This window comes from Macrobrachium rosenbergii, chromosome 34 (assembly GCF_040412425.1).
Source record: "Macrobrachium rosenbergii isolate ZJJX-2024 chromosome 34, ASM4041242v1, whole genome shotgun sequence".
NCBI lineage: Eukaryota > Metazoa > Arthropoda > Malacostraca > Decapoda > Palaemonidae > Macrobrachium > Macrobrachium rosenbergii.
Window position 1 is genome coordinate 2727880 of NC_089774.1, and position 11170 is coordinate 2739049.

Below are 11170 nucleotides of genomic sequence, written 5' to 3' on the forward strand. Positions count from 1 at the left end.
GAAGTGTCATCTGCAGAATATGTCATTATTATTATTATTATTATTATTATTATTATTATTATTATTATTATTATTATTATTATTATTATTATTATTATACTTGTACGTTTATTGTTATTATTAGTATTTTCTTTTTTATTGTTACTGTAATTATTATTATAGAGTTTTGCTATTTTTTCAATTTTCGTAGTTAAGTCTGCTGGACCTGACGTCTGCAACGACCTGAGGTCCCAACTGGAATTCAGTTGTATGCAGTCTGTTTCTAACTGTTATAATTTTTAATATTTTTACTACTGTTCTCAATATTAGTACCGTCATTACCAGTATTATAATAATTTTCCCACCACTCCTGTGTGGTTATTGAAAATTATCATTTTTATAATTTTTTAGGTTTTGTGTATTGTACTGTATCCACTTTTTTTATATTATTATTATTATTATGATTATTATTATTATTATTATTATTATTATTATTATTATTATTATTATTATTATTATTATTATTATTATTATTATTTATATTCAGATGATGTGCAGTGGGCCAGTACTGTAATCAGTTTAGATACAGTTTTGCGGTTGAACCTTCATTTTTACAAAACCAAGACTACATTGGACAATCGGTCTTGTACCATGCTTCGACCGGTCGGAATATTGGAAAGCAGTAGGTAGTTTTCCTTTCAATTTAGTACTTCCTTTCTCACAACAGTTCAGAAATATGTTTGCTTTCTTCTTCCTGCTCCCCCCCCTCCCCCCCCACCGCTATCTCTCAGCTACGGGGCTAGTTGCCTTGATGCATCTTCGCCAACTATTTCTGTCAAAATTATCTTCCGTAGAATGGTGTTTCTGATTGCTGCCGAAACGCTAAGTACAGTTTGTAAGACTTCCGAAATCCGAGGTGATTATTATTATTATTATTATTATTATTATTATTATTATTATTATTATTATTATTATTATTATTATTACAGGTTTTGTTAAACAAAATGGCAGTTTCAGCAGCATTTATTTTATACAGTAAACGCTCAGTTCGTCTTATTAATTGTTTTTCTTGCGCTGGAGTGGTTGCAAGTAATTGACCAATATTTATAAACCACCGGATATCAATATTGGTCAATTGCTTGCAACCATTCCAGCGCAAGAAAAACAATTAATAAGACGAATTGAGCGTTTACTATATAAGATAAATGCTGCTGAAACTGCCGTTTTGCTTAACAAAACCTGTATTATAGTAGGTCTTTTTTCTAATATTATTATTATTATTATTATTATTATTATTATTATTATTATTATTATTATTATTATTATGAACAAGTCTGCAACACTAGTCGGGTAAGCACAATGTCATGGTCTCAAGCGGCCCAATACGGAAAAGGAGATACGGAAGTAAAGATAAATTTTATAAGAGAAATAAACAGAAAGACACAGTCAGACTTAACTAGTGACTGGAGACATTACTAAGTCACTTTCGCTTATTTGTTCTTGAGATTAAGAGACAGAGGTCATTTAGAAAGATGGCTTCCCTTCTGCATCGTTGGTGATAATGGTTTAGGTCAGTGTTGAGCCACTTTTCACGAATCCTTTCACGTAGATACTCCCGTTTCTGCCTGTCCTTAGTGGCTGGGTCTCTAAATGACGACAGTGGGATGCCTGCCTCAGTGAACTTTGCGTAAAAACAAGTAAAGAACGCGCCGAAGTTTCTTCGGCGCAATCGAGTTTTCTGTACAACCGCTACAGCGTACAGTCAAGGCCACCGAAAATAGATCTATCTTTCGGTGGTCTCGGTATAATGCTGTATGAGCTGCGGCCGGTGAAACTTGAACCACGGGCCGGTGGTGGCCTATCCTGTACCGTTGCCAGAAGCACGATTATGGCTAACTTTAACCGTAAATAAAATAAAAGCTATTGTGGAGGCTAGAGGGCTGCAATTTGATGATTGGAAGGTGGATGATCAACATACCCATTTGCAGCCCTGTAGCCTCGGTAGTTTTTAAGTGCAGACGGACAGACAAAGCCGGCACAATAGTTTTCTTTCACAGAAAACTAAAATCACTGATTCTGGTTGTTTTTTAAATCCTCTTGTTTGAAAAACTCACCTAACGATTTCGTGGTGGTCATTTAAGTGACATCACATATATTTTATCTAGCCCAGGTCCGAAGGAGAGAGCAAGAGAGAGAGAGAGAAAGAATAATTAATGAACCGTATCCACTTAGAAAGTGGTTGACCATCTTGAAAAAGAAACCGCTGCTATAGATTTGTAAGGAAACCAGAAGCACGGTCTAGGTTTATACAGTATGTATACCTAGACCTTGACCAGAAGATGGGAGATCCAAGCCAATGTGACATTACCTCCTCGAGGTCCTCATGTCAGTGGATTCGATCGGCACTTGAACTGTTCATTGAAAACCAAATGCAGCACATTTGACGCTGGAACGCGATATGACGCACCAAGACGAATTTGAAAAACGACTTTGTCGTAAAATCTCATTTTATTGCCGAGGTTTTCTCTCAGTTTTGTACTGCATGTTTCATATAACACTAACGTTTTCCAAGCCCTGGGCTTCGTGTAGCTGTCTGGGCCGTTTCATAAAATTACTTGAGAAATATAGTGCTCATATAGGCAGTAATGCGTATTCGCTCATGAAATAGCGACTCATGTTGACTGGAAGTATAATTTTTAAAGAATTCGCAGGGAAAAAATGTTTAGAATTAAATTAAAACATTGTAAAACCATTGTTTTTGTGTTGGGAGTGCCTTGTATTAACCATATATTTTGGTTTGGTTGTAATGTGATATAAAGCAAACGTCTCATTTTTTTGTTAGAATGATTAGTAATTACGGATTATTGTAATTTTTATAACTCGCGTTTTGGGAAATAGGTCAATAATTCACGTATTCATTTGGACTCCGTAACATCGCCTCGGCTCTCTCTCTCTCTCTCTCTCTCTCTCTCTCTCTCTCTCTCTCTCTCTCGTAGGGGGGTAGCGCCGTCAGTGCACCTCATGCGGAGCACTGTAGGCATTACTTAAGGTTCTTTGCAGCGTCCCTTCGGCCCCTAGCTGCAACTGCTTTCATTCCCTTTACTGTACTTCCGTTCATATTCTCTTTCTTCCATCTAACTGTCCACCCTCTCCTAACAATTGATGCTGTCAATTTCCGTTTCAGCGCTGAATGGCCTTAGTTGCCCCAGTGATTGGCAAGTATGCTTAAAATCTATAAATCAATCAATCAGTCAGTCTCTCTCTCTCTCTCTATCTCTCTCTCTCTCTCTCTCTCTCTCTCTCTCTCTCTCTCTCTCTCTCTCTGAATGACCCGCGTTAGACTTCGACGCTTTCCCTAAAATCCGGTAAGCCCCTGTTAGTCGACTGTTGTTGGTCGCAGACTCGAATGTCTTATAACCTCGCCAAATTGCAATACTCCAGAACGGGAGGCCCTGAGAGGTAATTCGTACCTCATTCTGAGTTATACTTTTTTGATCGGGACGCGTTGCCACTTGCATCAGACTGTTAGCGTTTGTTGCAAGCTTCTTTAATAGTTTGTATATTACCCATGTGCCCGGCCCCGGCCCCCCTCCCCCTCGCCAACGCCATCCCTCTTAGCAGAAATTTGAACCGTCATATGTGTATAAGTTCTCATAGCAAAATCAATTCATTTGTTTAAAGATGAGAGTTTGTGTTACCGTTAGCTCAGCTGACTAAACCTATTATTATTATTATTATTATTATTATTATTATTATTATTATTATTATTATTCCTCACTGATAAGCCCTATAGACTAATGAGTTACAAGGCCATACTGTGTAGTATTCTTTAATGGCATCAACCTCATCATATACTTGCGCAGACGGCGCCATCTCATACATATACGCTTCCAGTCAAAAGATCTTCCATTTGTTATTGTCAGATGGAGGAGGCCTTGTGCCAGCACGGCGTTGTGCTCTGACAAGCAGCCTTTATTCTGAGTCAGGAAGTGAACTTGTATCCAAGCCAAGGTTCCTTTGTTGCGCGTCTACGTTGCGGCTAAATTTTCATGGATTAACCATAGTGTGGATGGAATTTCCTGATGACAGGCGGCAATATATAATATACAGTATATATGTATTGTCTTCTTACACACGAAGATATATTATTCGCTTGTATTCCACATAGGAAAATGAAATATGCTTTGGTTAGAATACTCCCAAAATTTTCCTCCTAAAGTGGACGTCTTCTTGGGGCGTTCGTTAAGGAAAGAGAAAAAGTTTACAATGTGTTACCAGAAACTAGCAGTTTGAACGAAAAACATACAACAGTAAAACAATGCAATAAAATAAGAATAGTAGATGAACAAATGAAAATTACCAAAATATCCAATGAGATGATATTTCCATTTCGAAACAGCATAACACCAAGTACATATTAACAAGCTTGTTAATGCACAGAACGGTTGTGTAAGTGATGAAGTTTATATATATAATATATATATATATATATATATATATATATATATATATATATATATATATATATATATAATAAATTGTGTGTATATTATGTTCTACTTGAAGTCCACTTTTGCGAAATAAGAGTTTCTCAGCAAGGTTTAAGTGACATATAGAATTTAGAAAAGTATTTATTTGTCACGACGTACAGAGTTATTTCAACCTTTCAACCATCTTTTAGGACTTGTCAAGAAAGTTACCTAATTCAAGTACAGAAAGTTAATAAATTTTTAACTAAATTTATTTAACAGTATATCCACACCACAGTTTAAGGTGTTTGATAATTCTCTGTTACGGGATGGTGAAATAGTCTGCCAAATAAATGTACCCGGTCTGTTAATATGATTTTTTTTTTTTTTTTGTAAGAAAAAAAATTCAAATCGACATGCAGAAATACTGCTGATTTCTTTCCAGAAAACTAAAAAAGGAAAGGAGAATCCTGTTAACTTTCAGTAAAGCTGTTAATAGGGTAGGAAGGTTTTAATCTTTAGCAAAAATTAAGCATAGCAGGAACTTTCTGGGCCAGTTGGACAATTTTTTTTCAAGTCTTTTGTACACAAAACTGTTGTTGGGTAGGAATAAAAATAAAAGCTCAAATTAGTGAAGCCTTGACGAAAGTAACACAAAGAAAGATAGATTAAATAACAAGGCAAGTCAGCGTCATGAAATAGGGGAAATAAGAAAACGAAAGTGATAGGCCATAAAAGCAATATTAAGTTAAAAATAGCCCGATACCTAATTGGAATAGTACATTGTGCCCGAGCTGTGTGTATGGAGTAAGCTCTCAGGAACCAGGAACTGTGTTCGAACTGAATGTAAATGTGTCTGATTTATCCGGTGTGGTGTGGTGGTCAATTGGGAACTGTGTCGCCCACAATTGTGAAAATGTGCAGTATCTTATGCACGTTCTTGGCTACAGTTGGCCCCGTAGATCAGCAATTTATGTATTCAGTTGGACTCCGTAACATCGCCTCGACTCTCTCTCTCTCTCTCTCTCTCTCTCTCTCTCTCTCTCTCTCTCTCTCTCTCTCTCTCTCTCTCTCGTAGCACGTGGCCCTCACGAGCTGGATAACCCGCGTTCGGTTCACGAACTGGACGAGGAGAGACGACATAGACCCTTTCTAAAAACCCAGTATTGCTCTGTTGACTTAAACATTGACTTGGGAACCTCATTATTAGTCGACTGTTGCGGGTCGTAGCTGGGGTTAAAATTGCGTCAGACTTGATTGTCTATTACTCTGTCAGATTGCATCACTTTAAAACGGGATGGCCTCAACGAGGTCATTCTGGATTCTCCCTGAGCTGTGCTTTCTAATTGTGACCCTCTGCCGCTTGCATCAGACTGTTCAAGTTCGATGCAGGTTCCTCCTTCCCCCCTTTTAGCAGAGATTGGAACCGTCAAGTTATCTGTTGAAGATGGGAATGTATATATGTATATATATGTGTATATATATACATCTATATTTGTGTGTGTGTGTTACGTGTTATATTCTATTTTGTACGAAACAAATGATCAATTAAGGTTTTAATGATATACGGAATCAATTTGAAAGTATTTATTTGTCATGGCCTAACAAGGGTAATTTCAAACTTCCAACCAGGTTCTATGACTTGGTCAAAAAAGTGGTGTAAAACAAGTACCCAAAATTAATATAATATTTTAACAGAATTTAACAATGTATCCAAAACAGCAATTTAAGGTGTTTGATAATGCTCGTTTAAGGGTTGACAAATTACCTAGTCCAGCGGTTTTCACCCTGTGGGCCATGGCCAGTTCTGAGGGGGGCCATGCCACGGACATCTTCAAAATAGTATTTAAAAAATGAAAAATCATTTACAGTAAATGCAGGCCAGTGCTCTCTCTCATAAATGAAAATGTGAAACTAATAAAGTGTTCTGAAAATGCTTTATAATAATTCTATCATCATCATTACACAGTTCTGAAGGGCAGTGGGCCATGGGTATTAGGGACGCCAAAAATGGGCCATGGGCACAAAAAGGTTGAAAACCAGTGACCTAGCCTGATGAGTTGTATGGATTAAAGCATATTTTTCTTCATGTGCAAAAATTCAGTGTATTGAAAAATGCAAATCGACGTGCAAAAATGCTGACTACTCTCTCGCCATTGTAGGGTGAATACCAAAATAAATAAATAAATAAATAACTAATGAAAACCAGTCAACGTTTTTTACCTTTATTATCACCTGTCAGTACTATAGGAACGATGAAATTAGCCTGTGGACTGCGCATTGATTAAGCCTTTACTCTCAGCCCATGGGTAAAAAAGTTCTTTAATTACTTATAGAAGGCTAAAAAAAATTTTGTAAGAAAGAGGAAATGCTGTAAGTGACATATTACCTCTTATCAATTTCTGAAAACTGCCCTAAAGTGGAAGACTGCAATATCTGCAAAAATACAAATGTGAGAAAAACGGTAGATAACTCCCTTGCCTTACTACTGATTTTGCAGATACTGCAAATGGGACCTCCTAAATACTCGTGGAAAGCATTGAAGAAGAATCATTCTGAAACTGCAGTCACTTGTGTATTAGTGTCTCACGAGCCCAGTAGGTGGCACATCCCAATTTCGAAAATTTTGCAGATACAGCAGTTTTCCATTTTAGGGCAGAGAAGTCTGGATAACTTTTGTTGTTTGTGGGCCTCGCAGTTGTTTGTTTATGATTTGGATCCTGGAAAGATAAAAAAAGTAGTATTAGAAAATGAATGGCATTAACATAGAAGATTCCGTTCAGGCTATATAAAATTGCAATTAAAAAAAATACACTCCACAAACATTGATGTAATTAATTACTGGTTATTTATTTCAATTGATGTTATGTGAGACCTGCGTTATTAGAATAAGCCCTATTAAGAGAATTGAGAGCCCCGTAGGGGACTAGTGCCGTCCGTGCACGTCGTGCGGTACACTGTAGGCATTATTTAAGAGTCTTTGCTGCGTGCCTTCCTTAGGCCCCTATAGCTGCAACCCCTTTCATTCCTTTTACTGTACCTCCGTTCATATTACCTTTCTTCCATCTTGCGATCCAATCTCTCCTAACACCTTTCAAAACTACCTACTTTCAATTTCCTTTCCAGCGATGAATGACCTCATAGGTCCCAGTGCTTGGCTTTTGGCCTAAACTCAGTGTTCCATTCCAATTGATAATTTTGTTGGTATTGTACAAATTTCTGGCTACATGATTTATCGTATGTTACCAGTTTGCAGTAAGCGTTGTTTTATTTATTTATTTTTAAATACAAATTGATAGGCGTTTTAGTTTTGTATGTTTACTGGTAAATAAACAACAAGCCTTTTTTAAGTCAAGAAAATGTTACAAAGTGAAGTTTCGATATTTATAGAATTAAAAAATATCATTTGGCCTTGATTAAAAAATTATGACATATTTATATTTAAAGTAATAATAAAGTGAAAAAATTCATAATAAATAAAATAATTTGGTAGTATGTCAGTATGTCTTTGCAATGCTCTGGAATCCTACTGACAGACCTATTTATTGTTATCTAGCTTTTGAAAAACTTTTTAGGAAGGTTAATGATGTCGGATTCTTGTCTGTAAATTCTTGAAAGATATTTGCATAAAACATCTAGATAAATTTAGAATGAGATTTTTGTTATTAATATTTATCAGTTAATGTACTGATACCCTGATTTTTCTTTATCATAAAGGGAATATATATATATATATATATATATATATATATATATATATATATATATATATGTGTGTGTGTGTGTGTGTGTGTGTGTACAGTATATATATATATATATATATATATATATATATATATATATATATATATATATATATATATATATATATATATATATATATATATATATATATATTATATATATATATATACAGTATATATATATATATATATATATATATATATATATATATATATATATATATATATATATATATGTATATGTATGTATGTATATATATAATATGATACAGTACGATATATAATATATTAATATATGTACATACATACATATATATATATATATATATTTATTTATTTATTTATTTATTTATTTATTTATTTATTTATTATTTTCAGAGGCTCTCTTTCGGACGCAAATGGCCATAGACAAACATCCATAAACATAAACTCGAAAGGGGTGAAATTAAAAATATGTATGAGAAATTATTTTGAAATAGATGTGGATTACATAACCAAAGTGATTCTTCATGCTAAAAGGACGCCTACATATGTTGCATATCTGAATAAAACATCATAATGAAATTTACTAGTAATACAGAGGTATTAAAATGCTATGTCTCTTCCCCCTCCTCAAATCTTAAAAACTACTGAGGCTAGAGGGCTGCAAATTGGTATGTTGATCATCCACCATCCAGTCATCAAACTTACCAAATTGCAGCTCTCTAGCCACAGTAGTTTTTGTTTGATTTAAGGTTAAATTTAGCCATAATCGTGCTTCTGGCAATGATATAGGATAGGCCACCACCGGGCCATGGCTAACGTTTCATAGGGCACAGCTCTTACAGAATTATACCGAGACCACCGAAAGATCTATTATCGGTGGCCTTGATTATACGCTGTAGCGGCTGTACAGAAAGCTCGATTGCGCCGAAGGAACTTCTGCGCATTTTTTACTTGTGTTTTTAATAATTGAATTATGCAAATAAACAGGGGGCCAGTTTTCAGACTTCTTCAGCCATTTTGCGTCGCAGTTCTCTGAAGGATGGCTGACCACGAGCTTCAGAAAGAGAAAGATGCCCTTGCATGTGTCGGAATGCCCATGAACCTTCGTCGGCTATCGTTACAGCATACCCTGAACTTATTCTTAATTAGTTTTTTTTTTTTTTGTTGCCCTGACCACTAAAGACTTACAATAAAAACTTGTTATACAAAAACTCGGAAAAAGCATTTTCGTAGCATTGCTACATTTAGAAAAAAAGATTAAAATCATATTGTCCTTCGCACTCTATAGACCTCTGTACAAATATTCTACATGGGCATCGTCAGAATTCTGAGTAGTTAAATATTATTATTATTATTATTATTATTATTATTATTATTATTATTATTATTATTATTATTATTTATTCAGAAAATGAATCCTATTCGCATGAAAGAAGCCCACAGGGACCTTGACTTGAAATTGAAGCTTCCAAAGAATATGGTGCTCATTAGAAAGAAGTAACGGAAGGTAATAGGCATTACAGAAAGAAGAGGTCAGTCATTAGAAAAAAAATTAAATTAATAAAGTAATAAATAAAAATGGAAGTAATATATTAAAATACAAGGAGAATTGCTTCAAGGTAGTAGTGCATTGCATGTTCGCTTGAACTTTGGAAGTTCCAAGCACACAACATTTTAGGTATATAATTTATCTATGGTGAAAATCTGATCTTGCATTATTTTAACAATGATAGGTGATGTATTAGATTGATCTTACTCTTAGAAAAAAATCATACATTTAGTCTTATGTACATTTAGCAATAAAAGCTTGCCAAACGTAAAATCATAATAAATGTTTACGAGCTGCTGTACTCACATACTGAAGGAGCAGATTAAACAGTATCATAGGCATAAAACAAATGGTTTGAAATCATGCTGTTCAGATAATATTCCACATTAATTTGGTTCAGCTTCCGTGGGAAGTCATCCATATGTGCACGAAACTGGCAAGGGGAAAGTAAACCTCCCTGCGGCAAATTCCTGAGATGTGTGCTAGTATTGCATCAGCCCCGGTTTTTTTTTTTTTTTTTTTTTTTTTTTTGCCATGCCCCTAGGTTAGGTTAGGTTGGTTTAAGTTTGGATAGGCGAGAGCTCTTCATTTTATTTGGGTGTGGGAAACATAATGAGATTATTTTCAAGAAAATTCTATGGTTAGTTTTTAAGATATGGCGTCCCGCTTTTTTTCAGGGAAAGGTCCCGGTACTCGGTTACATCTCGGGGAAATGTTTCCCTGCCTCACTCCGCATCAGGTGGAAAATTCACTCGGAAATACACGGCCCCGTTTGTCAGTCATTCGTTGATTTTTATACCACACATCTAGTGTGTAATAATATTGTAAGGGACGTTTCTCACGGACAATACTTCAAATAAATTCTTATGAGACACTTTATCCAAAGCCTTAGACGTACGCATGAAACAAGCGAATACCGATGTTTTAAATGTTGCAGAATATGAACAGACATTTCCTGCAGTTACATGATGGTAATTATAAGCGAACTGATCGTCACTTGTCATTAAGTATTTTTAGTTTTCTGTAAAAGAAAAATCTTGTGCCGGCTTTGTCTGTTCGTCCGCACTTTATTCTGTCCGCACTTTTTCTGTCCGCCCTCGGATCTTAAAAACTACTGAGGCTAGAGGGCTGCAAATTGGTGTGTTGATCATCCACCCTCCAATCATCAAACATACCAAATTGCAGCCCTCTAGGGCTGTGGTTGAAGTTTATGGGCCGCGGCTCATACATTATTACACCGAGACCAGCGAAAGATAGATCTATTTTCGGTGGCCTTGATTAGACGCTGTAGCAGTTGTATAGAAAACTCGATTGCGCCGAAGAAACTTCGGCTCATTTATTTACTTGTTTACATCTTCAATACAGTCGCTTGCAAAGCTTTTGAGATAACTGTCCAGAGCAATCGGTTTATAATTGGATATGTCACTGTGATCAGCGTATTTTAT

General features: G+C 35.5%; 1 long non-coding RNA gene across 1 annotated transcript in view; it reads right to left on the reverse strand.

Moving 5' to 3' along the window:
* Nucleotides 1-6020: 6020 nt before the first annotated feature.
* Nucleotides 6021-11170, reverse strand: part of LOC136856051 (uncharacterized) — a 15486-nt gene continuing 10336 nt past the window's right edge. Inside the window, exon 2 of the long non-coding RNA XR_010858205.1 lies at nucleotides 6021-7168. This is a non-coding gene — a long non-coding RNA (uncharacterized lncRNA). The remainder of the gene's footprint in view (nucleotides 7169-11170) is intronic.